The following is a 6,228-nucleotide window of genomic DNA, read 5'->3' as shown; positions in this document are numbered from 1 at the left end:
GCCTCTGTCTCCTTTTATTAATATATATATATATATATATATATATATATATATAAAGGAGCAACTCGTGGCTCCCTACATGTTAAATAAAACAGGGGTTACAAGAAAAGGGAGGGAGAGAGGATCCCCACTAAAAACCCAAAAAAGAAACATGAAAATTCTAGGGGTTCTTCCCTACGTGTTAAATAAAATAGGGGTTACAAGAAAGGGGAGGGAGAGAGGATCCCCACTAAAAACCCAAAAAAGAAACATGAAAATCCTAGGGGTTTCTCTCCCCACATTACAACTCCACGCAAAATATATAATTCCAAAAAACAAGTGTCACAACCAGTGTATACCAATCAAAAGATGTATACCCCATATAGACAAGTAAAAGAAAAGAAAGCAAAAAAGAAACTGCAAAGGGAGTTGTGAAGCTAAAAAAACTCCATCCAAATAGCTGGGAGCAAAAGAAATTGAAATGAAACCACAAACAGTACATCCATATAGTAAGATCCAAAAAACTCATGATAACTGCAGCGCCAAAACCAAGTAACAAAATCAGTGAGAGCCTCAAAATATGTAGCCAGTGAGAACCTGTGAGAAACCAGCAAACGAAAAAAGTCATAGAAGTAGAAGATCATGTTCTAATGTATAAGGAATCCAATTTATCCCCAAGCAGGAAATGACTTAACATATAAGGGGGGTGGTGGCCAACAGAGATCCTTGCATGGCCCATTTTAGACAAATAATCGGCTGGGGCATTACCCTCCCTATGTATGAAGAAAAAAAAACCTGCAGAGAATGAGTAGATAGCAGATGCTATATCCGGTTAAACATGTAAAGTAAATTCCATTGGGGAGCGGTGCTCCTAGTAAGCATATTATAAATACACATTGAATCAGTTTCAATGATCAGGTAGGTGAAATTGTAAATCACAGTGATCTGAATAGCAAACAGAATAGCGCACCCTTCAGCTTCAATGGGGCTATGAGAATAAACAGGAGAGGAAAAATAACAAATTACGTTTCCAAAAGAATTTTTGAAAACACCACCCGCACCAGCAGAATTAGGAGTCCAGCTCCCATCAATATTGACCTTGACCCAACCATGTGTAGGGGGTTGCTATCTAACAAGTAGAGGCCTTCCACCCATACCATTAGTCATATTAGAACTAGTTAATGAGCTTCCAAAACTGCGCACAGGTTTAAAAATTAAAAGAGAATGTAGGAGACAGTGAGGGAAGGATGGGTGCGGGAATTGGCATGTTTATGCCCATTTCTGACTGAGCATAAGAACCATAAAACCACTAAAGGGAATGAGAAAAGGTTCTTATTGAATTTATGTGAAGCTTTCCAAGCATCCAATATGCCTTCCAAAGTACAAGTATGCGGCCATTTAACTTAAAAGAAATTCCCAACCATCTGTCAAATAGTGTGGGAAAAGGAACATTCAAAGAAGAGATGTCTGATAGACTCTTCACCACAACTGCATAAATAACACCTAGAAGCCAATCTCAGCCCCTTTAATTTTAAAATATCATCAAGAGGAAGCAAAGAGAAAAAAAACCTCCATAAAAAGAAGGAAATAGAAGGGGACATATAACCATGCCAAAGCAAATGATCCCATTTCCATTTTTTGAAGCTATGCAGATTATAATAAAGCATTTCAGAAATGGATGCATTAGTATTCAATTTCCAGATAAACTTATCAGGCTTATCAGGGCATAAGGGGATTTTAGTAATAGGATCAGCATTTTCACCCAACAGCTCCCTTAATTTGCTCATGTCCCAATGACCATTAATCCAGCAATCAAAGACCAACATGTCACTTAACAAATTTGAATCCCCATCATGAAGATTAGAAATCCCCCATTGTTCATGCCAAAAGGATACATTTCCCTTGCCAATGTCCCAAAAAATAAAATGATTAGCCACAGTTCTAGCCTTTATAATGGCTTTCCAGTTTTTAGAGTACCCAACTTTCCATTTAACCGAGGATGGGTGATGGTGAGAGCAGTACTTATGATACAAAAATTAAGCCCAAAGGGAATAGCCACGTCTAAATTTAAACCACAACTTACACATATCAAGAATGAGTTGCAAATTATTGAAACCCAAACCTCCCGAGAGAAGAGGCTTGCACACTTTATGCCAGTTTGTCCAGATTTCAGAGGTGCCCTCACCAAACCAAAGAAATTTATTAAAAATGTGCTCCAGGTCTTTCTGTGTACTCTTTTTCATAGAGAGAACTTGCATAGTATATAGAGGAATAGAGTGAAGTGCACTTTGTAACAGAGTTAATCTCCCCCCAAAGGAGAGAAAGACATTCCTCCAATCATGAATTCTAGATTTATTTTTATCCACAACAACATCAAATTGTGTTTGTTTCCTTCTACCTCGAAGGAGGTTAACACCAAGATACATTAAATGAAGAGAAGCTTTAGAAAAAGCAGTATAAGAAGTGGCCCACGTGGTAATAAAAGAGATAATAGAATTCCCAAAACATAGATGACATTTAGTTTTGTTGAAAAGAAGACCAGAGTTTCGTTGAAAGGTATTAAGGTAGTTTAACAAGATTTTCAGTTAAGCCTTGGAAGCAATAGAAAAAATGATAGCATCATCAACATATGCTAAATAAATGACTAACACCTTTGATTTATGCTTGTATTGCACATGAGGATGTTTTTCATGCATGTTATTTATAAGGTGAGAGAAATAATCAAAAGCCATGATGAACATCGTAGGAGAAAGGGGGCCTCCTTGTTTGAAGCCTCTCTGAGCAGAAAAGAAGCCATATGACTTGTCATTAACTAAGACACTATAAAAGTTATTTTCCAACCAACATTTAATCAAAGTGTAGAAGTTAGTGTCAAAGCCTCTAGCTTCCAAAATGCTGAGAATAAAATCCCAATTAATTGTATCAAAAGCTTTTTTAGATCAAGCTTGAGAATCAAATTACCACCTCTACACTTCCTGTCAAGATCTTCCACCAATTCTTGTGCAAGGAGGATATTATCACAAATCTCTCTCCCATGAATAAAAGCTGATTGTTGGGGAGAGATGAGTCTAGAAAGATAAGGTTGAAGTCGAATGACTATCAACTTGCTGATAACTTTAGAGATAACTGAAGTAAGTGATATAGGTCTAAAATTAACCCAGCTTGTTTTTACATTAGTTTTTGGGATAAGCACAATTAAAGAAGAAGAGAAGAACTTCCCTGGGTTATTAAACCAAAAAATGCTTTGAATAACAACAGCTTTGAATAACAGCAAAGATCTTTTTATGGATTATATCCCAGCAGTGTATATAGAAGGAGGAAGTAAATCCATCAATGCCTGGAGCTTTATTAGCATTAATATCCTTAAAAATAATGAAGATTTCTTTTTCAGTAGGAATGTCAGCACGGGACAAGCCAACCACATAATCCTATCTTTGTCAAAAAAATCACTATTTAAAGGTGTGACCTGCTGTTTAGAAACAAACAAATCAATAAAATACTGAACAACATTATTACCAATCTCTCGTTCATCAATAATGAGGTCGTCATTAGGCTTTTTGATCTTCAAGATGGAACTAATATTTCTTCCATGTTTAATATAAGCATGAAAGTACTTGGTGTTACGATCGCCACTCTTGAAATATATATCATTTGCTTTTTGTTGTAGGAAATGTTCCTCCATGGTAATTGCATCAAGTAAAATGGAATGTTTATAAGCCACCTCATTAACCATTTGAGGATCAGAGACAACCATAGATTCAAGGGCATCAACCTCAGCTTGAGCTTCAAGAACTTTTATAAGAACATTGCCAAAAATTGGGAATTCTACCTTCTCAGGGCTATAACAACATTTTTATGAAGTTTCCAAAGAATATACCAAGGGTCTCCTACGCCCTCAAAACTCTAAGTCTGTTGAACAGTGCTCAAAAAAGTGTTATGAGTAGTCCAAATATTAAAAAATTTGAAATGATAATGCTGATTTTTATCATTGAAAGCCAAAGTGAGCAAGATAGGATTATGATCAGAATAAGAATAATTCAAATGTTGCACCCTGTTAATAGGAAAATAATTGGAGAAGTGATGGTTACCAAAAAACCTATCCAACTGTTGAGACAAAGTACCTCTTCTCCAAGTATACGGAGTGCCAGTGAAACCCAGATCAAAGAGCCCTACATCATAAATTTTATCACAGAAACAATTGATAAGTTGAGTATCACATTTACCTCTTCCCTCCTTTTAACTGGTTTCATAATCATGTTAAAATAGCCACCAACCAACCAATTGTCATTAATAGTGTCTCTCATATGAACAAGTTGGTCCCAAAGCTTAAATTTTTCTTGAAGTGTAGAGCTAGCATAAACAAAGGTGGCCCAACCAAGATACTCCTCCAAATGATAATTGAGAAGAATAAATTGATCATCATCTTGAATGATATTGATGTTGACAATGGGTTTCCAAAAAAGCCATATCTTGTTATTTTTCTTGCAAAAAGTACTGTAATTTTTAAATTGCTTGAGAATTTTATCCTTGCTAGTAGTAGCCATAGGCTTAAAAATAGCAAAAAAATAAAGTTTATAGACCCTGCAGAGATTTTTTAATCTATTAAGGGAGGAAGGGTCCGCCACTACCCGAATATTCCAACACATCACATTAAACATTATGTCACAAGTCAGCCCTTCTAGAAGATCTAGAAAGATTACGAACATAAATGTTATCCCCATCAGAGCAATAGGTACCTTTTTTTAGAATATTGCATTGATTTAATTGTGAGAGCTCATTTTTCCTTTTATTTCTCTTTCTCTGTGATTTCTGGACTAGCCATTCCTGTTCTAAATTGTTAACCATCTCCTGTATCAAATCAAGAGAAATAGGTTCAGAAGGAACATAGCCATTATCATTACCAAAGTAGGTTGTAGGGAAGGTGGTAAATGTCCGTCCACACTAGCATTAGGTGCCTGAGAATTCGAAATAGATTCCTACAGAGCTAAAGCAGAATGCGAGTTAGGGATATCAAGTAAGGGATAATCTGAGTTAGTTATAAGTTCAGATGATAGATTGAATTTTTCAGTGGGAAGATTATCTTTAGTAACATCATCAGAGCCCCTCTCCATATCGAAGGTAAAAACAGCATTTGCATCCTGCAAACTAATGTCAGGTAAGCCAGCATTTGGATGAGGTAATACAATTTCAGATGTTGGTGGGATAGATTCAGAGGATAATTGGTTTGCTAGGGAATCATCACTAGCAAAAGAAACATCAATATTATCCTTCTCGACAGGCAAGAGTGTAGGAGCAATAATAGCGTTTCCGGGAACATCAGTATTATCTTTTTTCTAAAACCAAGGGAAAACAAGCAGTGTCAGTTTTCTCAAAACTAGCCCTCAAATGTGGATTAAGATGATAGCAATGAGCTGATGAATGTCCAAACATTCGGCAGTGAGGACAGTAGTATGGATGTCACTCGATTTCAACAGGTTGCCAGTAACGTTGATGCTGAGACCCTATCCAGACTTCATCTCAAAATGGTTGAGTGATGTCACATTCAATTAAAACCCTGGCTTTATAAGGTCTAGTGAGAGTGAAGTGGGAGTATCCATTTGCAGTGGTTTACCATAGGCAGTAGTGAAAGAGAATAAAATTTCGTGATTAAACAAATGAAGTTTTAGACCAGGGAAACGTATACAAATAGGGATTATAGAAGGTTCTATCTTTGCATCAAAAGCCATGGTCCATTTCAAAATCTTCATGTAACTGTTTCCAGGCAAAAATATGTCTGCAGTCTTCATCATTCGAGAGCTGTATCAATATATGTTGACCATCCAAAAGACCAATCTTCCAAGAGTTTTTGAGTTTCATAAGTTCGAATTCCTTTCTAATATACTCAAGTTTAGGATGACCATATCAAAACTTACCAACAAGTGCAAGTCAGCAAGAGGAGGCAAGAATATTAGAATCAACATCTGTGAAGTAAAGAGCAAATTTCCCATTCTTCTTTGCAATAGGCTTAATAAATTTGTAATCACCACCAACATTCAAAGTATCATGAAATGCTTGAGGGAAGAGACATGAGGAAGAAGAATCAGAAATCCCACCACCAGCCACAGCGGTGGCAAAACATCTATCTAGAGGCATCACTACTAGAGCAATTAAAGAAAAGAAGAATAGACCAGAGAAAAATACGAAAGAGCTCACCCAAGCAAGCAGCCGGTGGGGACTCCATCATCGCCAGAGCAAAACCTAGCCGCCAGC

This window comes from Phalaenopsis equestris, unplaced genomic scaffold, assembly GCF_001263595.1.
Source record: "Phalaenopsis equestris unplaced genomic scaffold, ASM126359v1 Scaffold000002, whole genome shotgun sequence".
Classification (NCBI taxonomy): domain Eukaryota; kingdom Viridiplantae; phylum Streptophyta; class Magnoliopsida; order Asparagales; family Orchidaceae; genus Phalaenopsis; species Phalaenopsis equestris.
Note: the sequence above shows the minus strand (reverse complement) of the source record.